Source organism: Corapipo altera, unplaced genomic scaffold, assembly GCF_003945725.1.
Source record: "Corapipo altera isolate COAL_440 unplaced genomic scaffold, ASM394572v1 0, whole genome shotgun sequence".
In the NCBI taxonomy this organism is placed as follows: domain Eukaryota; kingdom Metazoa; phylum Chordata; class Aves; order Passeriformes; family Pipridae; genus Corapipo; species Corapipo altera.
Genome location: NW_020884872.1, coordinates 69,583,750 through 69,611,744, shown reverse-complemented (window position 1 = coordinate 69,611,744; position 27,995 = coordinate 69,583,750). Strand labels below are relative to the sequence as shown.

The 27,995-nt window shown below is 38.9% G+C and overlaps 1 protein-coding gene across 2 annotated transcripts in view; it reads left to right on the top strand.

Annotated features, from left to right (window-relative positions):
- Window positions 1-3,157: 3,157 nt before the first annotated feature.
- The window catches only part of FRY (FRY microtubule binding protein), a 234,520-nt gene continuing 209,682 nt past the window's right edge, over window positions 3,158-27,995 (top strand). For both annotated transcript variants that reach the window (XM_027651378.1, XM_027651367.1), the window contains exon 1: window positions 3,158-3,233. The gene's annotated coding sequence lies outside the window, so the exon portion shown is untranslated. The remainder of the gene's footprint in view (window positions 3,234-27,995) is intronic.

Sequence of the window (27,995 nt, the reverse complement as noted above, 5' to 3'; positions counted from 1 at the left end):
CAATCCCTTCCCAAAACAGCCTCCTCTTCCTATCAGCTATATCCTGCTGAAATAGTTTAAAACATTATTGGTGTGAAAACACTGGGGGGTAGGGGGATGGCACTTGAGTGACACATAATTAATGCTGGCCCTTTTCCAGTCACTGTCAAACACATCACAACTTCACTGTCAACTCCCTACTTTTGTCTACTTCTAGTATTTGTCAAATATGGGACAAAGGGACATAGGACATCATGGGTTTCAGCCTTTTTAAATAAAATTAATTATTTCAAAGAGTAATAGATAAATAAAGCATTATGTTGTCATAGCCCCCTCCTTCTACACCCAAAGGACAGGTAGGATAGAATTGCCTTCTATAGGAAGTCAAAACCGATTTCTACAAACATTAGAAAACCAGATTTTGTCTAACCTGTGGTTTTAAGAACTATCCTAATTAAATATAATCAGAAAATCTAGCTACCCTGAAGACAAAGGGGCTCTCCCAGTCCTTTTTAAGTAACAATTTTCACTCTGTTCCTTTTTTTCCCTTGAATGGTAGAAATTTTGTCCCAGCATGCACACTCCCCATCAGTCCTGTAGTGGCTCAGCTCTATTGGCTAGTGTACTCCAGGGAATCAGACAAGATATAATTTCTTGCCCTCTAGGAGATGAATATTGTGCATATAGCCTTTAAATTCTTGGTTGCCAGCAGCTTTTAAAAGTTGTGTGTAGAGATTTAATTGGGGTTCTCATGCAATGATACACCCCTACAAAATTTCAAGATGCCTTCTAAGAGCTTAGTCTCAACCTATAAGATGGCACAGCTTTTCCTGTATCTCCTCAGAATGCCCTTCAGTTTCTGTTAATCATAACCTACCTTCATTAATGAATTTGTTATAAAGGTCAACATCTAAAATGAAGATTCTGATTTTTCTCATAAAATAATCCCCAAGATACCAGTCGCTGTAGATGAGATGCCTCCAGACCAAACAACTGACCTTGTGCAGAGTAGAGGGATGCAATGAGGAACACTGTAAAGCTGATTAATCACAAAAAGGAACAGAAAACGTGAACCGACAGTAAGGGGAATACTGATTCTCAGTGTATAAGTGTATAGGTATTTATCACACAGTTTTCCTACAGAACATCAAAGGTGAGATTTTAGGGAAGGCTGAAGCAGTGAAGTAGCTGATGGTACAGAAAACAGCGTTACCTCCTCACTCTGAACACTCTGACATTGACCCACAGCATTTAAGAGTTTGCACTGCAGAATGCCAAGAGCACTAAAAGGCAGGCGGAGGTCTGTTACCCCACTCTCCCCTAATGGCTCTGTGCTGCCTGGCAGTTAATGCACAGCACAGATGGTGTACGGATGATGTATAGACAACAATACCTACTTTTTCACCAGCCTTTGACACCGTGTTAGATACATCCTTGTTGGATAAAGAATTCCCATTCATAATTACTGAGATTCAAGTGTTTTAAATGCAAAACTAATTCCTATATGTTTTATTTCACACAATAATTTAGTTTTCACACAGGTGTCTAACTACAATATAACGTATGCTTTATAGTGGACAACAAACTAACATGAGTCATACATGGTCCAGTTTTAGCCTGGAATCAATTCAAAACAATGCGGGGCTTATCTGACTATTTTGTTATTCTGTCCTTTTGCCTGTCAGCAAAAGCCCCTCACAAATTTTGAAGCCTTTACCGGTTTCACAAGTCAAGCAGAGAATTGTGATACAAATCTCAAAGACACTATATGCTTTGAAATTTCATGAGAACTCAGAGTACCCCAATTAGTCTCTCCACTAATTTTACAGTTTTACTTGAGCCTCTTACTAATTTGGAAAGAGTAATGACATGTCTCTTGACAGCTCTGTACATGGCTGTCAGCCCAGCACAGGCACAGACACAGACACAGTTGGTAAAAACTAGAGGTGACTTTGGCAGGAAGAGGAGATGCAGAAGATTCAGTGGAAGTAAATGGGGAGAACGAACATCCCTCCCTAAGCAACCAGGCCTCATCAGCTATGCTGCTTAAGGAATAGTGTGTTTCTTGTAGGAAAAAGACACCAACCTGCTTTTACAAGCCTATTTGCCTAAAGCCGAGTGGAAGTTGATATATATATTGGTATCTTACAGCTGATAAACTTTTTATTTCCCAAGAAAACACATTCACCCTTATAAGAACAACATACAACCTGTTTGCATTCCTACCTTTATTCCTCAGTATTATTACAAGTGATCTAAAGAAACATGAACAGGTTTAAGTCTTTCCTCGTTGACTTCTTTCACATATACTGTCACCTTGCAAGTTACTTGACACTGTAGATTAAACCCCCATCCTTTACCAGCCCCTCAGCGAGCAGCTAATGGAGTGCTATCCCCCCGGGATGCCTCCCAGCAGCGAAACCGCGTTTCTGCTCCTCCCGATCACAGCGCAGGGCACTCATTGCAGCTTCTCCTTTTTCGGATTTTGCTTAACCCTTTCCGGCTCATTTTAGACCCGCACTCCAACCAGGACTTCAGTTTAAGACCGCTCTGCTATCAGGTGATACCGGCACTGCCTTTTCGCCGAAAAACCTCTGGTTTATACTCTCTTTTCTGTTTCGCACACCGAGCATCTCTCCTGCCGGGCGGGGTTATCCGACCCGGGACACTCGCTGCGGAGAGCGGCGCTGGGATCGTGTGACACAGAGGGAACTCGTCCGGCCTGCAGCCGCTCCGGGCGCTGCCAGTCGGGCTCCACAGCCCCACCGCCGGGCTCCTGCCATCTCCTCCCCAGAGAGCGGCGTGATCCTGGCCGCCTCTCCCGGGAAAGCTGCCACGCTTTCCTGTCGCGACGCCGAGGTCGCTCCGTGTGTCACCGAGGGGCAGAACGCAGCCGCGCCCGCCGTGCCCGCCCCGCGCCCGGCCCGGCCCAGCCCGGCCCACCGCCCCCCTCGCCTCCCGGGGCGTCCCGGCGGGGAGGAGCCCAGGGAGCGCCGGGCGATCTCGCCGCTGGCTGGGACTGCCCGGAGCCGCCTCCGCCTTCCACTTCTTCCCCCGCTCCCCCGTCGGCAGCGGCAGCAGGACCCAGGTGAGAGCGGGGCGGTGCCCGGCTGCACTGGGGGAGGGCCCAGCCGGTGGCGGCGGCTCCCGGTGGCGAAGGAGGGGCCAGAGGGAGGGAGGGAGGCCGGGCTCAACTTGACAGGAGGGAGGGCGCGAGAGAAGGAGGCGCCGGTGGCTGCGCTCGCCGGGCGCGGGTGAGTGAGTGAGCGGGCGGCGGCGGCGGCGCGGGGAGGGGAGCGGGCGGCTGAGCTCGGCGTGTCCCCGACGGATGGCGGGCGGCCGGAGTGGGGAGGCGGCGCTCGGCCGCGCCCCGGCGGGCGAGGAGAGAGGCGGGGACACCGGGCGGTCCCCGGCTCCGCTCCGGGGGTTCGCTGTGGCGGCGGCGCCTCTTCCGTCGCGGCGGCCCGGAGGAAAGTTTCGGGGATGCTGGTGAGGTGGGGGCTCCCCCTTCCCCTCCGCCGCCCCTCTCTCCGCCTCCCTCGCGGAGCCCAGTCGCCAGCCGGCGGCCGCACACCCTGACGCCGCCGCCGCTCAGCGCCCGATCGCAGACAAAGCCGCCGCCCCACCTGCCGCCCCGGCCCCCTCCCCGCCCGCGGCGGCCACGGGGACCGGGCCGGCTGCCCTGCCGGGGACGGGCGTGGGGAGCGACACTTGGCCCGCCGAGCGCCAACGAACTTATTTTTAGATGTGCCTCCCATCACAATGCGTCTTAAAAATAGCACGGTTCTTATTTAAGGAGTGGGGAAGAAACTGGTTCTGGAGGCCTCGTGTTGTGATGTGGTTTGGGTGTCGGGTTTTTTTAAGCCATTTTTTAGGGGAAAAAAAATGTTTCATTGGTACAGGCAGCTGTGGGACGGTTAATATCCACAGGTGCACACAGGATGCTCTCACGGTATCTTCATTAAGGTCACCCCTTAAGCATGTCAACAAAGGTACTCACGGCGTTGTCCTCCGCAGTGTGTCTTCAGTGTTGGACACGTGGTCTTATGTACGTGCCCACCTAATTCATGCAATACTTTTTATAGGGTCACTCGAGCTTCTTTGATCTGCCCGTTTCCTTCGTTTTCTGCCTGGTCACTTCTCTCTGGAATGCCTGCAACATGTGGGTGATGCAGACTGAAGGAGTAATAATGAGCTGCAACTATCAGAGCTTTTTATTATTTTGTAAATAAATATTTTGGTTTCGTTTTAGCTACTGTATCTCAGCTGACTCTGGTGACAGAACTACCATAAAACAAATGGGTCTTATTGCACCAAATGTGTAATCATGATTGCTCACAAAGGCGAATTCTGATTTTTATCTTAAAGCCACTACAGATGTATGGGAAACTTGTGTAAAATTAACTGTAAATGCAAATGGAAAATTACATCTCTGATAAGGAAAGAAACTTTAAGGAAAAAGCACTGACTCATAGAGTGTTTTAGATTGGAAAGGATCTCTGGATGTCATCTAGTCCTGCCCCAACAAAGCTAGTCCAGTTGTATAATGTTGCTCAGACCTTGTCCAGGTGAATTTTGAGTATCTCCAAGAATGAAGATTACACAGTCTCTGTGATTGTGGTGGTGCCAGCGTCTGACCACCTTTGTGGTGATTTGTTTTTAAATCTGCAATTTCCTGTTTTGCAATTTGTGTTTCCTCTTATCCTGCCACTGTGCACCTCACATCCATCCATGGGTGATCATAGTCATGTACATCTGTAGTTCTGGAAGGTAGCAGAAATCATGCTAGTGTTTTGGACCAAATAACTGATTGTTTAGTGACATCATTTTAAGTATGATTGCTAGATTTTATTCTCATAAATTGGAAATTTATTCTTCCCAAGTATTTACTTAACATTTCCTTTTTATTTGAACATGGTTCATTGTGCATTAGCATATTAATTTAAAATGTATAAACACCTTATGAAAACTATTTGTTGGTGTTTTTCTAAAATCACAGAAATGTCTCAAATAATTTACCCATCTCTCAATTTGAGACAGTTTGCTCCCAACTTTTGCTAGAGTCTTTTCACCATCAACAGTGTCATATAGGCTCTTGGAATGAGAGCGTGTCTACTCATTTTAGTAGAAGGAAAGCTTTATGACTTTAGTCTTGAAATAGATTTTCCTAGAGAAGGGATGTGCCTTGAACAATACAGTGCAACCTGTTATTACTGAAAAGTTGCCTTTGTACTATGTGTAGGTATTGTTTAATGGTCTGGAGAAGCCTAGGTTTATATTTATGATGCTGTTGATGTGGGAAGTTACGTGAGCACCTTTTTTTTTTGTCCAACAGGCAAATTTTGGGCTGTGCAGAATAAAAATTTGCATGTTATCCACCATGACATATGACTGTCAAAATTATTTGGTTTTTAATTTGCATAAATTCTTGGATGATGCTGATAATATCTCAAAAGCATTTGTAGTGTGACTTATAGTATGTCACTTCTAGATGTGTCTGAGTAAAACTTCAAAACATTAGTATGATGCTGCTTAATAGCTAATGCTTCTGAATAACTGATGGTTTTCATTAGAGCCATATCAAATAATTTATTAGAAGCCATTTGAATGACTGGCTGCACTGAATTTGATGATATTTAGAATTGTTTGATAAATAATTTAACTTGCTTTTTCAAATAACAGCTGCTATTTTATAATGATGGGAACACCTGATGTACTTATACTCATTGTCTTGTATTAATTGTGATGGGCTCCAATTCAGGAAGAAATCAGTCGTATGTTTGGCGTTTTTTGGGGGGTTGGGGTTTTTTTATGGTGTTGTTTTATTTTATTTTATTTAGTCCTGTAATGCCTGTGTGAGTCTTAGATATTCCTGACATTTATAAATCTCTTCTGCAGGCTCATTGAACTCTAGATTATGTATTTGAGATTTTAAATTTTACCACTACAAACATTTTAGGGCTTTAAAAATGATATTTTCTGTTTCAAAAGTTGAGTGTTTAGTCCATTTCTGTTTTTCCCAGTTAGTATTTCCTGTTAGCATGTCATATGGTAAAATAAATAAATTAATGTCACATTACACTTCTATAAAATAAACCTTTATTGGGGGAGTATAAAGGCTTTTGTTTGATTTGACAGTATTTGAGAATGACAGTTTATCTTGGACTGTTAAGATCAAAATCTCAGAAGAGGAGGTCATCATATGTCTGCAAGCAGATATTGGTAGCACTGATTCGTATAATAAATTTCAGTTTGAATTTGGACAAAAAACCGGGAATGCACTTGTTAGACTCATGAATGGTTTGCTTACTGTAGTGCATACAGAAAGGCTATCACTAGCTTGAACTTTATTGTTATAGGACAGAATTTCATAATGCAGCTCATACGCTTTCAGTTTTATGGCCCAGAGGACTGAATGTTGGAATAGCTGTGCTAAATTAAACTTGGGGTCTGTGACAATGACTAATAAAAGATGCTTCAGAGGGAACTGTAAGAACAAATGTGAGATAATTTGCATCCCATGTTCAAGGTGAATCTGGTGCTTTGTAGTTTGGAATTGGCTTAAAATCTGCATAATATTTAATAGCCTCTTCAGATGTTATTATGCATAATTATGATAATTTTGGACATACTTGTTGCTGATATAAGTAACCAGTTTAGATCTGTGGCTAATTTGGGGGCATCTAGTTTATGCAGGTGTCATATTTGCTTGCTTGTTGCCAGACTGTTTACAAACTCAGGACAAATATATTCCACCAGTTTCAAGGAATGGGGCTAATGTGACATTCAGGAAAAAGAGGGGCTTCTGCGCACATGTTTATAGTTTGAACTGTAGTGGTGACAACACTCATCTGGATGTGAAACCTGCCCAGTTGCAGATTCCTTTTATGTTTGTGTTGGAGCAAGGTCTGAAACAGAGAGTGCTTCTCAGAGAATCCCATTATCACCAGTCTGGAGGATAGTCTGGGCTCTGTGTCTCTCAGCTTCCGTGAAATTGACATAGAGACCGTGCCTGTACTTGCTAATTAGGCCTTTTATTTTCGGACTAGGAAAACTTGTGAAGTTTTGTGTTCCAACAGCTAAACAGCTGTTCCAATGAGTACTCAAGTATATATATATATATATATATATATATACTCTTATGTATAAACAGCATGAACGAACAACAAAGGCATCTGAAATGACCCTCTAACCTGATACATACTTACTTGAGTCTCCTGAGCTATGGGCTTGACTTTAAAGTGGGGGGGGAAATAGCATTGTTGTAGTACAGTCTGTTTCTGAATATTGCTCAATCCCAGTATCAGTATCATCTTGAATGTGGGATGCTTATCATTTCCCATTTATTATAAGAGTCTGCATCTGAATGCTGTTAGATTCTTGATATCGATGGCTTCCGGTAAGAATAAGTTACGTGCTGTGTGAGTATGTATTTATGAACTTGTCATTGTGTGGTAGAATGGCACCATTCGGTATTATTCAGTGAATATCTGAGAGTCTAAGCATAAATTTCATTATATTATTGCTTACGAAATTTTTTCTGAACTTTATAGATTTCCCATGCAGCTCTGTGGAGGGTTTTGAAATGGTGAAATTCTTCAGTACCTACCATGAGCTCCTGGCGGGCTCCACACTATGTTTGGGAACTTAGGTGTTTTAACATTGATTGAAATTGCAGATAGTGCTGTTCCAAATCAGTGTTCCTTCAGCTTCTGTGTGAGATGGATGCCTCTACATTTTTTTTTTTCAATAAAGAAATCCATGATTTACATATGTGTGCCAGACTGGCCCTGAAAGGAGTGCTATTGCTCCTGCTCGAGGCTTACCTCTCTTAGACTAGAAGCCAGTAGGCTGCTGTGTTAATCTGATGACAACTCAACTAGTTTTAAGTGGTTGGTTGCTAATATTTGTACTAATGTATGATCCAAACCCATTTTCCACAGAATGCTTTGTATTTGCAACATGACCACACATTCTGTTCTCATCACTGCTTGCATCATTGCTGCAAGCATGAGACTGCTATAGATGGCAGTGTGAGGCTGGAGAATTTCTGGTGACTACAGTCACAGGAGGTGAGAACTAAATTTAAAACCTGAATTTCTGTCCCTGGTAATTGAAGCTGCTTTCCCAATATAGCCTTGGTAAAAATCATAGCTTTCATTGACTTTTTGTTATATGATCTATGTGAACCAAGAAATCTCGTTAGATGTTTTAGGCAAATGTCTAAAAGCAGAGATAAAAACATAGTAGGTGTTTACTCTTATACTTAAGACTCAATTCTTGGAAATTTGTACTTAAGAAAAAAGATTCTCATAAATCTCTCATATTTTTAAATGAGCTGGAGCAAAGCATATGTATGATATTACAAATAGTGTTACTAGTGTCTATAAAATATTAGCCCATGCTAGCTTTTTGTTTTCTTTCAGTTGTGTAAGAGCACAGATAATTAGAGTTGTTTGAAAGGAGTTTAAATACAAGTGTCAGTCATCATTGTAAATGAGTGATTGTTAGGATGTGGATTTATTTTATTTTTTGCATCATAGTACATGGTTTTCTTGGAGCAGCAATTGCAAGACCTTCATACCAGGTCATGACAGGGCATATGAATGTAGCATGGGATTCCAAGCTGGGGCACCTCTCTGTAGTGGGACTGGAACTTTTCTGGATGCTATGTATGTAAGGGAGTGGAAGACATTCATCAGTGCTATAGGATATTGCTGTCTTCTAAATTAAATAATAGCTGTATTCTTATTTAGATAGAAATTGGTTTTCAAAGATAGGCTTTTTGCACAATAGATCCCTGATAAAGAATTTTTGTCTCAACTTGTGGAAGGCTTTATTTGCAGACAGAACACCTATATTCATTAACTGCAGGACTTTCACTGTGATCATTGTATGTATACCTGTCAAACTGCATGAAAATCAACACAGTGGAGTTTTGGTAGTTTGGGGGTTTTTTTCAATTTATGAAATCAGCTACTACATCCTTTGTATTGTTTAGTATTTTCCTTCAAATGTCTTTACTAAAAATCTAATTCCATGCAAAACCAAAAATATTTTTAATAGATTCTATTGTTCTTTGGAAAAAGTGCTGTGTACTTTTGTACTTAGGATAAAGAAAATAAAAACTGATACTTTCAGAAAGCAAGCTAATTTTCTCCTGCAGTAGAAACAGGATTGCTTGTTGAGACTGACAACCTTAGTATTGCTGGGCAAGAGCGTGACTTCAGCCTCTCTACATGTGATGAAATACCACAAATGATGCTGCAGTTAGTGTTTGCACTGAGGATAAAATGACAGACAACAAGTAACATTATTGTTTTTAATTGTTATATAGCTGCGTAGACTGTTCTTAGGTGGGTAGTTCCATACATTGCTGCTTAATAAGTAATTTTAACAGACTTCACCAAATTCATCAGTCTCACTTTTTTTTAATTCCCTCACAGCCTGATGAGCTCTGAAACGAGTTAGAAGGAAAGCTGTATGCTAAAAATTGTTCAGAAATTACTTAATGGATCTGATTAGTTCATAGATGCACTTTCAACTTTGTTACTATTAAATGAACATTTTCAGTACCTTAAAATTCTACATTTTATATACATAAAAAGTTGTATGCATTGCTCTTTTGGGATATTTGTAGCAATACATGTTCTGAGAGAGAGGGTTTTTTGGCTATTGATATTTTCATTAGGCATTTCATTTATTGGAAGATTCAAAATTAAAAATAAAATAACATCATCTGCATTTTTCATATTGTATTTGCCTATTTCTTCTTTTTCCTGATTAACTGTGGTCACCATTAACAACAAGTGTGTACTTTTGTGAAACCTGGAGTTAGTAAAGCTCTTTTTCTTCTGAATTTTTGTCTTAGGGTTCATCTGATAGTTATAATCAATGGTTTTATTATGTTGAAGGAGTGGTAAGGTTTCTCTCCATGCGGGCTCTGCTAATGTGTAATATGATGTGAATCCACATTCCACCCTTTATCTCATTCAGAGCATTTATTGGAGCTGTTTGTCAGAAACATGTTCTTCACTTGGCCATCTGTTTCTGTAAAGCATGTAGCAATTTAACTACCTTTGAGGTTGCTATCCTGTCAAAAATCAGTAATATCTGCCAAGTGGTTGAAAACTACTGGGAGGGGAAGAGAGAGATGTTCGCAAACCTCGTGATCACATAAGCTTCTTAGCTTTAGCAAAGCAGACCTGAAATCTGTATTTTAATTATTCTGCAGCGCTTGGGATTCTGATGCTCTCCTTAAAGAGATATATCTCAAAAAAGAAAATTACTTGTGTATGAAAAGTTTAAAACATGTGGTGAAACTAGATAATATTTCTTGTAATGCCTAGTGTCAGTAGGAGACTCCTAAAAGTACTGGCCTATTTTTAATGAATATCAGACCCACTTATTTCCCCCTCATAAAATCTAAGGTTTCATGGATATTTTGAAAGCAATAATAGCTACAGTTTATTCAGGCAAGACATTTTGATGAGTGTATATTTTACAGCTTAATGTCTGCAAGAGTTTGTACAAGGAGCGTGGAGTCACATGTAGGATTGCGTCAGCTGTCAAGAATAATAGCTTTAACATATACTGTAAATATAAAGCTCCTGCTTACCTTACTAGAAATACTTGTGGAGTCACATACTCGAACACGATGTTTGACTCAGTTTAAGTAGGGGTGGTTTTTATGATATGTTATTTCAGTTCTGGCCTGTTGCAGTGTCATTTAGCAATCTTGTCTGAAAGTCATATTACAGAAGTCATCTTGAAATTAATCCATACCATGCAAATAGGAAATTATCCTATAACAAATTAAAAGTCAATATATTGTTTCTTCACTTGCAGAAAGAAGAACTGAAAATTATTTTCTGTCAATAATGATTAATCACAATTAAGCCTTGCAGTACTTTGAAGTATGCTATTGTACATGCTGAACAGTCTCAAGAGTTTAGTCTTACTGTAAAAACAGGAGATGAGAAGTGAAATCCTGAAGAGAGAGAGAAAAAGAAAAGCAAAGATCGTAAAAATAAATGTAATTTCTAATTTAAGGAAAATTGATAGTTTAATATGAAGGCATTGAGGGGTGAGATTTGGATAGAGATAGGATGAAAGAAGAGCATAATAAAGCATAAAGGAGGAGAAATGAAGGCAGGTAAAACCTTTTGAAAATCATGAGTGTCCCAGTAGAAGTACAGCATATACCTCTGCATCTGTTCATTTGAATACATTCTTCAAAAGAGTCTGCATTATTCTATTTGGTGTCAAGCTGACTTTATTAATATCTTCTTTCATTTTATTGTATGATTTGTTAGCTGTAACTAATTTGCTAGGTGTAAATTACCTAGGCCTGAATCTTCACTTCTCAAAGTTTGTCTCTTGAGAAGAAAAAAAACTTTGGAAGTATGTCCAAGCAGTGTCAAAACCACGTGAGAATTTTGTATGTCCTTTTCCCTGCTTAGGAACAATACTGGAAGATTTATACAACAAGGACTTTCTATCACCACATAGCTTAGTAATGCTGCAGTGGTATTTCTTCCCCACTCTAAGCATGGCAAGCAAAAGGACTTGCTAGACTACTGTTTACAGTAGTCTAATGAGAACACAGGCAGATGCCCTTCAGAACAAAAATAATTACTTTACGTTGCTCTTGCAGTTCATAAAATGCTTACTAATGTCATCTCAGAATGTAAAAATATGTGATTTTTTTCCATTTTTGTATACTTACTGTGTCTTGTGTGAAAACACTGCCATCATAAAAGGATGAGAGAACAGCTGCCTATATATTTAGCCCTGACTGTTGTCTTTTGGGTCAGACTGAACATTTCCAAAAAGAGGAGAGAGCCTCAGTTACCCTCAAGGAAGCTATGATCCAACTGGAGCAGTTTTTGAGATATAACAAAGAGGAGGAAGGAGACAGCAAGTCAGAAGGTGCAGCCCAGGTAAAGGTTGGTAGATGGAGAAGTGTAGGTCTGCCTCCAGCAGAAGTCAGTCCTCAGTGGCTACTTCTGTACCACTATGTCCACAGGTCTGGACCTGGACATGTTGCTAAGCTGACCTCAGTCTATAGCAGCTCTGTTGTAGAGAGACTTAATTCAGGTCCAAGGGCAAGATGAGTGGTGAGTAGTATGGAGAGCTGGGGTTTGGTGCTTGGCCTGGCTTCTTGTGCAGTCTTTTGTTCTGTGGTAAAAGGTTTTTAGGGAGCTAAAGCTGTACAGGCTTATGCAAATACTAATTTGTTAGTGATGTTATTTAGAAGATTATTGGTCCTCGGAGGAGACTGTGTAGATATTTTTGTCCTGAGGAAATGGCTGAAGACTGCTGGGCTGGAAATAAGGTCCAGAGGAAGAAACACTTCTTGCAGGGACATAGTTATGGGTTAGATTTGGTTTTGAGCTTTTTTAATATAGCATCAACTGGCAACAAACCAACTTGAATTCTTGTGCGTGTATTGCTTAAGGTTCCTATTTTTGTATTTTAATAAAATACAACCTCAGAGACCAAAAGCTATAGTTTGAGGGGGGTTGTATTCTTATTTTCTCTCTTTTTTGGGGGGATGGGGAAGCAAGACTGTCTTAATCTGAATTCTTCACTGGATTTAACTGCAAGTGCTAATGCAATTTACACAAATAAGAGGCCGAAAGGAACAGTCAAGATCATATTCTTATCTCTGACAGATTGCACAGTGCACAAAGTTCTCTGTAAGTACAGGTATTAAATATGATGACATGATTGGCTTTTGCCAGCTTTCCACTGAATTTTCAAGTGAAATCACAATTTAAATTTATAAGCATATTTTAAGACTGTGGGTGGTTTTGTTATTGCATTTGATTATTATAAAAATGGAAAAGATTAACATTTCCTTAGTTCGTATGGTCAAACCTACCAGTGGAGACAAACACTGCAGAAGGAGAAGGTTGCTGAGGCTGGCTATTTTTCATTGTCTTGAGTGATTCCTATGCTATCTTTTTCCTATCACTACTTTCTTTCCTCTGCCTTGTAAGTGTTGTTGCGTAGTCCTTTTTCCCTTAATAATTCTTGTCTAATAATTCACATGCTAATACCTAGCTTTGAAATATATAGTAAGAGAATATACAGTCCAGCTATTCACAAATGAGTCTCCATTCTTTGAACAATCTGATTATGTTCCCCATCCCTTGGGAGGATCCACAGTGCTGCCTCCAGGACTCTAGAACCAATTTGTGACTGATGAAAGTCACAAAGGCCACTGGATCAACCTGAGAAGGGGCAGCATGTAAATGATGTCAGAAACAATCTGTAATATTATTACTTCTAATTTCTGCTACTAGTAAAAGGTGAGGGAAAGGAGGAAATGGCTGAGCTGATTGTCTGTTGTTTTCAAAGACTTATGTAAATCACATAGGTGATTGTTGTAAATCCTTAATATGCTGTGTAAGCCATATTCAAGCATTGCTGTGGTAGGTAGTTCTTTGTACACAGTTTGTGGGGCTGTATTTATTACAGTAGTGGCTAGAGTAGATTAAAACTATAGATTAACATTTTATTATCATAAAAACTGTGTTTGAAAAAGAGTGCAAAAGGCAATAGTAAACTACTGCCTGTTGATAGAGTACTGTGATACTGTGCTGGATGAAAAGTTAATGTTGATATGATTGCAGATGGCAGGTTACTTTGCTTAGTGGAAATTACAGAAGATTCTGAGTAAGTTTGTGTTGTGTGAAATTCAATGTTGACACATATTAGGATCTACTTTGTCAGAAAAAGGAATAAAATAAAATACATATACACTGTTGGGACATCGGAGTAAATATTCATCTGTGTTGATGACTTGATAGATAAGCTAGGCCCCAAAATTACTTTTTTCCTGACCCAACCATATGAATTAGTTGTCAGAAAAGACATGAAGATCTCTGTTTACATGCAGCTATTTGCAGTCGAGAAAGAGTGTAGAAATTGAAGTGAGAGATTGGCAGCAATGATAAATAGACTTTGGAAAACCTACCATGTAGAGTAAGATTGAGAATATTGGCACTTTTCAAATTATTCCAGTTAGAACTGTATACAGAATAGTAGGCTTTATGAGGAAAGGGAACTGTGTGTTCTGTCTGCCCTTTTTGATGAAAGACTAAAGGCTGTGTAATAAAGTCAAAAACCTTCAAGGATGAAAGAAGTTATTTTTAGAAGATGTGTCATTAGTTTGTGTAATTAACTGACAAAAATATGAGAACAGTGAGAAGATGCTGTTATTTCTACAACAAAAGATTAGATGCTTAAATGTAATATATGCATATGATATATAAATTACTTCATTATTGTTGAAGTGCTTTCTGCTGTAAATCCTTGCACTTCAAAATATAAGCAAACTAGTTGGAACAATTCAAAAGACTCTTTCCCGATCCAGAACTGTCCACTGACTAATTTCTTGCACCTTCTGTCAAACCATCTGCTACAGGCTAATGAACAGACAGCATGCTGGATTAGATGTAGCACTTGTGTGAGCTATTTTGATAGCTCCCGTGTTCCTTTCATTAGGAACTCTCTGATTAGTGAAGCTTAGAGTTAAATTTTTGAGGGCAGGGGTGGGCAAAGTATTCTTTCTGTGAGCTTCCGCACTGCAGGATGCTGTTGACAGAGAGGAGTGATGAACCCACATCGCTGTTTTTGAAGCATATTTCACTGATTTCTTATAAGCCTTCATTTAGCAAAAGAACATCTCGGTAACCTCTGTCAAATGCCCATGGGAAGTAATGACTGAGTTGAGAGGAGTGCAGAGTTGTGCCCCTTTTGGGCTGGTAGATCTTCATAATTCCATACGTCACACATCACTCCATAGTACACAGCAGACATCAGCTCTGGAGCTACAGCCTAGCTAGAACAAATATCAGCTTCATTTCAGACATCAGTCTGTGAGGAGTCACCATCATCACCTCTTAAGAGTTTCTTTCTGCTGTGGCTCTGAACATGATGCCACACAGTATAAGCTGACACTGGCAGGCAGCTGGAACAACCACAAACCTGCAGCTAGAATGTGAAGAGTAAACTGGTGGATCCCTGAAGCAGTGCCCAGGCAGAGGTATTCAAGTGGAGATGGCGGAACTGTTATGTTTTGGTCCAATGCTAGGGAATCACTGGCCTGCTGTTTATACAAGTTTATCAAGGGTTATTCCCAGCTGCAAGTTCACTTGAGCAATTTACAGTCCTCCTCAGTAGTCTTCTGCATTTTAATCCATTCCTCTCAGCACATACAAATATTATTTTTCTGCCAGCGGCAGACACAGATGTGTTTGAAGCTGTATACAGACTAGCAGAGAAAGTATTGATTTGTTTAATTAATTCCAACATATGCCCTTTTGAAGTATTCTTAGATGTGCTTCATAGGACTATTTGTGAGGGATCCAATTTTACTTTGCAACTCAATCAGTCTTGCATTTGTCAGGAGTAAAAAGAAGGTTAATGATGGCATTTGGTCACTGTTTAGTGATTCCTGCGATTACTGTTGCAGTAGAAGCTGCTTGTAAGCATCAGAGATCCAGTACCAACAATAGCTGAATGGAAGTGACCAGTGTATTACCATCAAAGTTGTCAGCACTGCTGGTGGCTTTCCAGTTTCTAAACCTGCTCGTGATCAAAGCAGAAGCCTGTCACTGAAGATGGGTGGGCTGCTCTAAGAACAAAAGAGCAGGGAAGCAAAGGATGCTCTCTTCCTACAGTATGGTAGCTGCAAGAAGAGCATCCTTTATGCTGCCTAAACCAGTGTTACAAGCAGCTGGACTGACTCTGTGTTGGCCTGTCAAGACTCCTTGCTGTAATCTTTTACCATAGTATTTGCTCTCTTTATGCAATAATATTTGGTTCAACATGATTGGCATTTTGCATGTAGATCAACAATGCAGTTCTTTTCTTTTGTTTGACTGTTGTTTTTGATTAAGGGTTGAAGAGCGAGCATGCCCAGGTGTTCCTCAACACCTTAGGTGCTTCTTGGCTAGCAGCAGTTCTGGTGGCTTAAAATTTTTACCAAATCAACTATGACCTGTCATTCATGCCCATGCGAGAAGATCCACAAAGTGAAAAACCATTATGGACATATTAGAAAAATCTGTGCATTATGCCCACGTGCATTGTGTTAATAACCAATCCTTGGAACTAATTAATTTTTTTCCCTGTCTGATATTCAGCCTATTATCTTTGATGTATTTAATGAACTTCTCTAATGCAGAAAGTTGTATATAGATAGTGCACAACCCAAAAAAAGCACTGTGGGTATGACTGATAGATCAACCTATTTCAGTCCATAGTTTCTGTCTTAGCATAACTTGAGTGACTTCACGTTTTCAGTGTGCCTACTTTTAATAAGCTGATCAACTTAGTTTACATAACTCTCAAAGAGGGCAGGAGCCATTGCAGTTCATTTGTTATTCCTATCTCCCATAGCTGTGCATAAATCCATGGAAGTTAAAAGTAGATTTGTGGACTCCCTGTACTTAATGTTACTGGCATGTGATCTCCATTTCATAACTGAAAAGGCTCTGACATCTCTGTGTAAATACTTATTTTTATTCTTTTATCTGTGGGGATGTCAATTAAACTCTGATACTAAAGTTGCTAATCATGCGCATTCTGATGACTAACTAGAGCGTAATATTGTGAAATGCAATTCTGTAGGGAGTCTCCTTAATTTTTACACAGCATATAACCAAATGAGCTAAGGCCTGTTCAAATTCCTTTTTCTTTGTTCTCTCTCTCTGTTTATTTACCAGCTTAGATACTTTAAAAACATTGGCACTTCCTGAAGCATATTCAAATTCCTTCAGTATTTGAGGGGAGGGTAACAGATTTAAGGATCTGTCTCTTCCATTTTCTGTCCCAAGCAAGACCATGAAAGGATAAGTCTAATTTCACCCATGTGAGACCTGTATCCTGTGATACATCCTGTGAGACCTGAGACTTGTGGACCAGGATTTGCTGCAGCATCTCAAGCAGCACTGGATGCTTGTGTGGGAAACTGAATCAAGACCTTAATGCCATATAAGAGGCTATAAAACTGTTACAGTATCCCAGAACTACAAAATCCTATTAATTTCTCACATAAGTCTTCAGAAAAACTTGAGAAAAAATACTAAGGTCAGAAATTTTATGGCATTAGATGCTTTTAATGAGACTAGGAGCATCATTAAATGAACTTTTAAGATACAGACTGCTCTAATGTAAGTCTTTTAAATTTGTCTGTATCCTCACTGCTGCTGGAAGGAGCAATCCTGCTCAGCATCACTGAGTGCATTAAGCTTTAATAGCAATTTGGACCAGGTCTAATTACCATGACAAGTAATCTTTTAGATTAAAATCATCTTAAAATTTGGAGTATAGTCATATCTGTCTTTAAATACCTAGTGTTGCTATTTTTGTTTCAACTATTTTATTTTTATTTAACTTCCATTTAATCTTATCAGTCAGAACCAGGAGGTACTGCATCCAGTAACTGTCCATTTCTTTTCTAAAAGATCTGAAAACTCAATTAAGTTTTAATTAGTGTGTATAGTGCAGATTGTGGTGGGTGTGTTGTTGATCTGAATTTTTTTTTAAATAAAGTTTGAAAATAAATCCACTCTAGCTTGCTTGATATGACCACACACTTCTGAATATCAGCTGTAGAATAGTGCTCTACAATTTGAACAAAAGAATGCCAATAGTGAGTCTTGATCATGCTACATATGATTCAGAAAGTCCTGTGGAGTTTGTTGCTGGTCAAATGGAAAGCTACGTTAAGTGGCTTTCCAGCACAATCTTGTTTAATATTCATCATAAAATTTTTAGCCCTTAAAGAGATTATTGAGACTTAGCTGGTGGTCAAAGTGAAAGATAACAAACACAGTATTTTTATCATAACAATGTGAAAATAGCCAAGTTTGTTCAATTAAGCTTAACAATAAGGTCTCGTTTCAGGATGCTGATAGTACTTCCAGCAGAAATTTGTTAGTATTGTCAGTGCCTGTGGTTAGGCTTTTATTAAAAAATCCTGCTTATTCATTTGAATATTTGTTTTACCATTATAATTCAGTTAGGAAGTATAATTTGTGTAGCTAGACTTGTACTATTCTCCTTTGAATCAGAGTTAGAACATGAGTCTAGACAATTGCAAGTTCAAGTTCTGAAACCTTGTTGTCTTAATTTTGTTCTATAAAAAGTGAATTAAGGCAAGTGCTTCTTTATTTGTGCCCTATTTAGGGAGTTGTTCATTGCTTGTATTTAGGAAAATGACTGAAGCTTGAGAAAGAAAACTTTGTCTTTTATGTAGTATCCATTTTATGACTGGTACCAAATATTGAGTGCAAATGTGAACGTGCTGGTTGCCAATCATATTCATGGAAAGAGGACAGCATGCACAAAGGTGCTAGTTTAGTTCTAGTGATAAACTTGCAGCAATGTTTCTACAAAAGTGTAATGGGAGGCATTCTCACATTAGTGCATGATAATTTTTTCCTGTGATATCACTTGTGAAGTCTCTCTGATGGCTGCAAGGCGCTGGGGTTCATGTAGTAGTCTCTAGAGCAAAGGTACCATGTCAAGAACCCCCCTGCTGCAGTGATTAGCTTTGTTTGATCTGTTTGCCAGGTGAACTTGGCTGACTGTGAGACCATCTCTTCGAACTCTTGTAGTCATAGCAAATTGTATTACAGTCTAAGAATAGTACACTTCATTGCTGGGGTTGTAATCTATGTTTCTGCATAGCGCAATTTGCATAGTTTATCTGTGAGGGCAAAGAATTGGCTCCTGAGATCATTTGGTGTACATGCTATCTAGCATATTAATGTTGATATTGAATCAAGACTGTAAGTTTTGCCTTGTGTGTGATCAGGATCATGCAGTTCCTGAGCAAGCTCTGAGGAGATCACTGAAAGTTAGTGACTTAGGCAGTGTTTGAGCAGGAACAAAAAGCCGGAGAAGTTACGCTGTTCAAGCTGAGCTCAATTTTAAGTGTAATCCTAGTGCCCTCTGTTGCTGGTGGAGCAGCTTCTGTTGCCTGAAAGATGTGCAAGGTACTTTTTATGTCCATGTACGAAGCATTATGGTGTGTATTGTGAGTGTGTGCATTGCTGGTGCTGACTCAAAATACAATATGGAGATGCGGTGACCTGGTCACTGACCAATAGGAAAAAGTATTATAAAAAATGTAACTACATGCATTTTTCAGTGGTATTTGAGTCTGCAGCATTTTTAGGCAGGATATTAACATCGTCCCTTACTGGAAGCTTAACATTTTCCTGTGTCTGAGATCAGTTGTCAGGGAACAGCAGGACGAAATTGCTCTGCAAGACTGTAATGATTTAACCCAAGTCAGCAACTACCATGCAGCCACTGGCTTGCTCCCCACCACCACCAGTAGGATGGAGAGGAGCATCAGAAAAAAAGATAAAGCCTGGGGTTGAGATAGAAACAATTTATTAATTGAAATAAAATAAAATGTAATAATAGCAACAATTATAATAAAAATATTTGTAATGAAAAGGGAGATAACAAAAGAGAGAGGAATAAAACTCAAGGAAATAAACAAGTGATGCACAATACAGTTGCTCATGACCCACTGACTGTTGCCCAGCCCATCCATGAACAGCGATTGCCACCCCCACTTCCCCCAGCCAACCTTCCCAGTTCATATACTGAGCATGACATTCTGTGGTATGGAATATCTCTTTAGTCAGTTCAGGCCAGCTGTCCTGGCCATGCTCCCTTCCAGCTTTTTGTGCAGCTCCTCACTGGCAAAGCCTAGGAAGCTGAAAAGTCCTTGACTTAGAGTAAGCACTTCTTAGCAACAACCAAAACATCACCGCGTTATCAACATTATACTCATACTGAATCCAAAACACAGCACTGTAGCAGCTACTAAGAAGAAAATTCACTGTATCTCAACTGAAATGAGGACAAAGGGAGACTGCCAGCAGTCAAAGATGACACAAAGAGTGTAGTCCCACACTACCCAAACAAGAAGAATGGAGCAGTCGTGACAGTATCCAGTGACAGCCAACAAACAGTCCTCTTTGCCAGTCAGACCTGTAGTTATGAAACAACTCCAAGGTCAGTCCTGCTAGTCGGGGCATGTGGCCAGGCATAGGCATATCTGGAGCATGGCACAGGCAAGGGCCAAGGGCAAGATTCTGAGCTTCAGTAGCTCCTAAGCAAAAGAGAGAAATCCCCAACAAGGCTTTTCATAGCTTTCCCATGCATCAGAGCTAGCCTTAAGCACAGCTGGCTAACCCCCGGGAATGGGCAAAGACGTAGTGCAGAGGGCCCTGACTGACCTTTGAGTATCATCTCTGCCCAGAGGAGGTAACTTCAGTCCAGCTGCGCTTTCTTGTGTTCTTTGATGTACTCATTGAAACTGTGAGGCTGTAAAAATATCAATAAACTTCTGATCCAATTTGCTTCACAGTTTCCCCTGTTACCTTCATATATATTGAGCTGGGTGGGAAGAAAGTGAATCCCTGTGAGACTCCGCAAGGCGAGGTTTGAAGGAAAGAGTAGCACAAGGAAAGCAGTGTGACTTGTGCAGCTGTCACAGGACAACTGACATGCACTCAGTACAAGGCTGATAATTTCTACTCTCAAGAGGCATTCCCTTTAGGGAATGCTCACCAAGGCTAGCAGATCCACAAAGAACAGTGGGGTCTCAGCCAAGTGTAAACCACTAACAGTTTTTCTTTCTAAGTAATATTCATCCTATTACAAAACTCTGAAATGTCTGATTTTTTTAATTTTTATTTTTTTTTTGAGATTGTGTGGTATTCACAAAAGTGAATCCTGCCTTTTTTTCTTTTAAGTGTGTTGAAGATAATTTACGTTTAAGGGAAATACCATGCAGTTCATCATTTTAACAAAGAATACTATGGGAACAATATTAAGGACTTACTGGGAAGGGACATGAGCTCTTTGTGTACATCACAGTTTCTGTGCTGATAATACTGTAGTTAGATTTTTACGTGTTAAAAGACCCCTTAAGATTTTTATATATGATAAAAACCTTAGAAATTGCTTTCAGGATGATAATTAATGAGATAGTCAAAAGCACAACTTGAAGCAGTGCTCCCTAGAGACCCCAGCAGAGGTATCACAAGTTGAACACCTTTGTGAAAAAGCCTGTATAAGAGTGAAGAAACAAGAAGTGTTGGCTCTTCTGCTTTACAAGTTGAGGGAAAAAATGGTGCAGCATTAAGGTGTTAAAGATGTCTCTTCTGGATTAACGAGCTGCATAAACAGTCCTTGTAGTCTGGAGGGGAACAGAAGTATGATTGTGTGGTGGAACAGCTAAAAGAAGGCAAAAATTAATGGGATCAAGACTATTGGAGAAACTCAGAAAGAAGGGATGAAGAAAAAGCTAATTAGACATGAAAAGGAGAGAAATTAGAGAGAAAAAACTTATTGAAAGGGACAAAATAGCTGGGTCAAAATGTGCTAGAAAAAGATGCATTTATATTTATATATGTTTAACAATGCTGGAAAACATGAAGAAGGGAAATCATACCAAGAAAACTGTCACATATATGTCAGATATAAGGATGTTTTTAAGCTAAGGTGCTTGCTGAAAACAAGTGAAATAGTTCTAAAACGTAACAGAGATTTTAAAATTTTGGGGGTTTAGAAGGTCAACCATTTCCCAGTTTGTACATCCAGGCATTAAATTCCATTCTGAATTTTGCTACTTGTGATTCAAAGCTACATATTTATACTTAGCAGTAAGTATACTAGCTAGAGGAACTAGCTAGTTCGTATAAAATTACCATCTCATTATTTCTAGGCAAATGAAAGTTTATTGTATCTTGGAAACTATGTATTGTTCACAGTGCAATAAGTAGAATGTCAAGTAATCCAACAGCTAGATCTAATATTAGTTTACAGATTCACTGATTAAGTCTAGGAAGTGAAGAATAGTGTTACCATGGTGAAGTCTATATGATGAAGCACAAGACGAACAAGCTAGTGAATAATTGATACGTCTGAGATTAGAAACAATCACTTACAGTGTGTACTTTGATGTTCATGCGTGCTTTTTACTTTAAAAAAACCCAGAGAAACACATTAGCATAGACTGTGACAGATTTTTGCATAAACTTTTAAGTGAAGTACCAATGGCTTACGTGTGCAAGAACACACAAATACACAGTAACTGCAGTGCTAAGATTGAGAATTTGGGCATAAACCAAAAAGTTCCCAAATGGAAAGCTTTAAGCGTGGGATATATTTGGCCAGGCTGCATGTATTACTGCATTTCTTTAACACTGAACAGAAATAAATAAGAATGATTATCATAACAGTAAGATAAGTTGTAACTTTTCACCTATATGCTTATCTCCCTCTGGGTTTAGTCATATAAAATAGTTATTATTTAATTTTTAAAGCTTTAGTTTAGAAGTAATTTAGTAAGATATTGTAAGCCATCTTGAATTAAGAAACAGTACTTACAAGTGTCCTGATAAAGGTTAAACCCAAACTTTTTCAAAATGGATAAAAATTTGATGGCTGTTGCAAAGGTATCTCTGAGTAAATTAATGGAAAGCTTTTTTCTGGGATAAACATGTAGATCTGCTGGAGCAAAGAACTGCAGGCATCATGCCTTTATAAACAGTTTTGCTTAATAAATGTGTCATTTATTTTTATAAATGTATGATGGAAATCAGTGAACATACACAATAGTTCTAAATACAGTCCATCTGCCCTGGAGCAAACTTTACTTGTCATAAATTCCTTTTTAGAAATCTCAGTAGCAAGAGCTATTTTTCATTAGTAATTAGCCCCTGAAAATAAATAAAATATATGCATTTGGCTTGCACAGAACAATCCTGAGGTTGAGGATGTTGGTTTTTTGTGCTTCCAAGCTGAATTAAATTTCTTACGGGAAAAGACTAACTAATATGGAGTAATCTCTGTATAAATATTGGGTGATTAATTTTTTTTTTCCACTTTTTTGGTGCCTCAAGTTTGCAGACCATCTTATGTAAGCATTAAAGCAAACATCTCTTCATGTTCTCTAGCATAAGTTAAGTTATGGTCCAGTTATGATCATATACTGAAACTAGTTCAATAGTTATTGTGAAATAGTGATGGCAATTATCAAGAATTGAGAGATGCCGTAAAGAATGATGGCAAATATTAGTATCAAGTTCAACTTTAGTAATTTATTGCTTAGAATAAGTAGGAAGTAGCATACAGCACATAACAAAAAGTTCAGATTTGTATTAATTGGTGAGGCACTCAATTTCCTTCATTAACTTCTGAAGCTGCACAGGCTTCCTGTGCATTTTTCTGCTAAAAAATAGACAAACTGCCACTAATGATTATAAATTTATCAATACATACAAGCTGAGAGAAAAAGGAGAGGAGTTGACTTCCTTAAGCATAGTAGGGATAGAGGTTCATAGAGGTACTTGATATATATGAAAGTGATTGGGAATTTTTTGTCAGCTGATTTGTAGTATGCCTAAATATTCTCATTTTCTACAGATTGATGTATTTAAAGTTTGGGGTTTCAGATGAGATTTTTGTTGCCTGTCCCAGAACTGAATCAAATGCATTGGTGTTTTGTAAATTGAATGTTTAATGTAGACCAACCATGATCTGTGTAGAAGAAACTGTATTCCAAACTTTTCATACTTGTGTGCATACTTACAATGCTTTAAAAATGGATTCATACTGAAAAGGAAAGAGGCTTTGTGTCTGAAGCAATGATCCATGTATATGTAATAATAATACTTTGTGTTCTCCTCTTCAAAAAGACCTTGATGTAGTTGCTTGGTGGAATGGTTGTGTTTCTTCCTTCATTCTTCAGTCAACATTACATTCAGTATTTGAAAACAGCCTTATTAATTGCAAAAAAGGGTAGGATTTTCCAGTACCTTGGAGGTCTTGGATATACATGTCACTGGGGAATGTAAACTTGATAAAAGTACCTTTGAGAACAGAGTTGTGAAGGTTATTTTGTGAGAGAGAGGGCTTCTGGCTGGCCAATTAAGATAGAAGTGAAAATGATACAGATTAAAAGCTCATAACCATAATTAACCTCAAAATTAAAAAGCAGACTCTTTAGCAAATGGCAGCTGTTGTCTGGTCCTTGCTTTCCTATTCGTCCCTTTGAAATGAATGTCTGAGGGCTGCAAAGGTTTCCCTCTGATTGTTGGAGTTCCTCGTGTGCTGCACTGAGGCAAGGTCATGGAGTTGGCAACAGAGCTGCACTTTCTGTGACCGGTCTCACACTGTAGGTTTTTGTTCTACCCTTTTCGGTACACACCTTTCAAATTGTTTTTCCTGCTCATGCCCACAAGTAAAGCTGGAAGACTTCAGGTCTTAAAGTGTTCATGATGCTTTGTACCGACTGCATAAGAGTTTCATCCAGAGTTTATTTATTGAAAATTGCAATGTATGGGTCACTGCACTGAATTTGTTTCCATATCTGGTTAATCAAAATAGAATGGGAAGGAAGATCAGAAATAACTATTTAATGAAATACCATTTTAGAGACCAAATTTAGTTAAAACTAGCAAAACAAAAGCAGTAGTTCCTCTCTTAAAACTATTGCAGTCAGCCATAGAAGCCTACTAAAACAAATATCAGATTTTTTACCCCAATAAAAAACCTGAGTGTTTTTACAAGAGGATTATTTTTCATATTAAAAAAAAGAGTGGACCTCCACTCTTGCTGCAGTCACCAAACGAACACCTGATACACCATTAGAGATACTTGCAGTTGTAAACTTGCTAGTTATGTAGAGGAAATTCCTTACCTTTTAAGCAATTAAGTGATTTCTCCTTTTTACTTTGAGTCCCAACTAAGCCATGGCTTATGTGATCATTTTCATCAGGAGAAAATCAGGTCTGATGCTGGAAAATGAGATCCCTTCATCCTACATTCTGCTCTGTCTCACCTGCTCTCTTGTGTTGGCTCTGCTCAACTCTTCCCAAAAAAGTTAATGTGAAGCAGGGGAAGGGTTGGGATTTTTGGTTTGTGTTTTGGGTTTTTTTAATCCTCTGTCATAGTCCTTAGGGTCTTTTTAGAGTACTGTCTGATTTCAGTCCTTTTCACTCGTGAAACCCTTGTCAAGTACCAGTTATTCAAGACTCACAGGCAGTTTTTAAATGTATGTAAAACTGTTGTGTTTTGAAAAGTTCTCTTATTAAAGAGCCAGAGACATGAGAGTTTAGAACTAGAATGGGATGGCATTTATAGATACTAATTCTCAAAGTATGCATCAATGTGGAGCTCTCCGGGGAGCCAGCATGGAGCTGCCAGTGACCACAGTAGTGGGCAATAATATATGTACTGCCTGGCAAACAAGGTTCATCCTGGCCTTAACTTATCCATTATTATGTAGTTGAAGTGTTTATTTTTTATCACTCTGTCTTCTTTTCTACCAAGAAATTAAGCAAATGTTTTTAGGGCCACAGAATGTTTATTAGTGAACAGCCTTTGCTAATAGTAATCAGGTCGTGTGGGTGTACAGTCAGTCCGTAAGGTGAACATTCTGTCACAAATTAGGTAAATGTTAAACACGTGACCTTATGTGTGTTTGGTAAGAAATGTTCTGCCAAGTTAAGCTCTAAGGACTGTGTAATAACACATCAGAGAGTAGTGCCTTCCAAGTGCTGATGTGTTTATGAATCTGTTTCACAGCATGAAAGATGCATCTAGGACTCTTTATTTAGTAAATGCATTTAGTGTATTTACTAAGTGAGTAAATAATACTAAATAAGTTTTTACTTACTCTTTAAAGCAACACAGTTACCAGAAAAGGCTCCTGTATAAGTGCTCAGTATGTTGAGATGAGAGTTGAAGTATAAATAAAGGGCAGTACTAGTTGTCTGGGAGAGCATGAAGAGAAAGCACGAGGAACCCTTCTGAGCTTTTTGCACCAATTCAGAGCCGTAGGCTGCTCAGGCCTGGCCGGGCAAAACAAAATGAGAAGTGCAGTTAGTTGGGTAGATGTGGGCAACAGATAGAACTTTGCTCCTTCCAGCCCCCAAACCAAAAGCTTTACATTGTGCCACACAGCAGTAGCTGGTCTGAAGCAAGCATAGGTGTTCCTGGTGTGGCATTGTACTCTGTGAGCTGGCTGAGTGGATACCTGCTGCTTGGGAGGTGTGCTTCTCCCCTCTGCATTGAATACTTTAAAAAATGAAAAACATAAGTTATGTGTGAATATAAATGGTCAACATCCCCAGCTTATTCTCTCATCACAAGCTTGTTCTCTCTGTGATACTTGACCAGTTTCTGGGCGAGTAGAGAAAGGGAAGGACTTGGAAATTGTGGAGGGTGGGAAAATCATTACATAGAAGAATTTTTTATGAACAATAAAGTGATACATGGCCAAATAGTTTTGGGTCGTTTTGTGGGTTTGACTCTTTTTTTTTTTCATACAACTGATGTTTGAAGTGCTGGTTTCCTTGATTCTTTTACAGAATATTTATTTATAAATCTTCAAAATAATATATTTTATCTTTTAATTTTTCTTAGCGTTAACCAGCACAAACTTAGTAAATGAAATTAATAAAGTTAATGTTACTCCTAAAGCTGTCAACAATAACTTTAATGTTTGCTTTCATTTTTTTTTATAATTTAACAACTCAACACAAAGATACTAATACTGAACCTTTCTCTGTAAGTATTCAAAATGTCCAGCTATTTTACCAGTAAATTTTTTTAGTAAGCTTTTATTGTAAGTGAAAAGATTGTTTCTGCATTCAATGGAAAGGGAAGATTAGTGCAAGAATAGAGAAGTATTTACATGATCTTTTGCAGAGATTGTGTTTTCTGCATGAATTATTTCCTTAATAATTATTATCATATTACGATCTCAGAATTAATTACCACTTTGAGTGGAAAATAGTTCAGCTGCTTTTGGTTCATTTTTCTATGTTGTTGTTACCTGCTTTTCTTAGAAAGTTACATTTCTCATGAAGAAAAGTGGTTTTGTTCCATCTGCACTTTCCATTCCTGCCTTTCTTTTTCTTTTTTCCCTCACTTTTAGTTGCAAAATCTGACTGGTGCAGTTGCTGTTTTGGACCCCACCCTCGGGGTTGCTAGGCAGAGGAACTTCATTGCGTAAGTAACCTGTTACTGAACAGGCTACTACAGCCCTAACGAGCCACCTTATAACAGCCAAGTCTTAAAGGAAATAACGTCTACCATTTACTGTTTGGAACTAGACCTTTCAAACATGGAAAAAATGAAGTGTTGAATTTGTATTAAAATAACAAAACAGAATATAAATGCCAGAAAATAACTGTCAAAATAGTAACTCCTGAAAATGGAAAATGCAAGTGCTCTTTTGGTTTTTTTTCAATTTTGAGGTTTGGAGATATGGATTCATTTTGGGCCCACCTCTGGCTTCTGGACTGGTTAGTCAGTGACCTCAAATGAACTTCACAGATTTCATGAGATGGTTTCTGGTTTGTTCTGTGCAATAAATATTTGACTCTAATAATTCTGATCATGACATTCCAAATCAAACTGATTTCTCCATCCCAGTTAAGTGCTAAAATATAAATTACCCAAAGTAGAAGCATTTGTGTAAATATTTGAAATAGGGTAGTTATGCTTTCTGTCAAATAGTACTACAAATTTGTTTGGCAAAAGTTTGTATGCATTTCATCATGTTCTGGAGATTGTTATTGAATGGATCAGTTTTTATTAGGATAATCCTAAAGTTGATAAACATAGAAATATTAGAGAGAATAATGTGAAGATGTATGTGGGAAAGAAGAGAAGCAGAGAGCAGAGCCTGAAAGGGTGGTGAGATAGCAGACATGAATTTCAGGTGATCAGACAGGATGCTGTGAAAACAAAACTAAGCAGATACAGCGCTGTATAGAGCTTAAAGGTGCAAAATTAAGAGGCAGTGAAGGGAGCAGGTTTGCAATGGCTGATGACATTTTTGAGACTAAATTTCCCCGTGTCATTAAGATCAGCTAAGAAAAGCTCTTTTGTTGTTTCTTTGGGTTCTGGCCAGTGTTGGCTTAGCCGTAGGTAGATAAAGTAGGCAGTTACTCAACCAT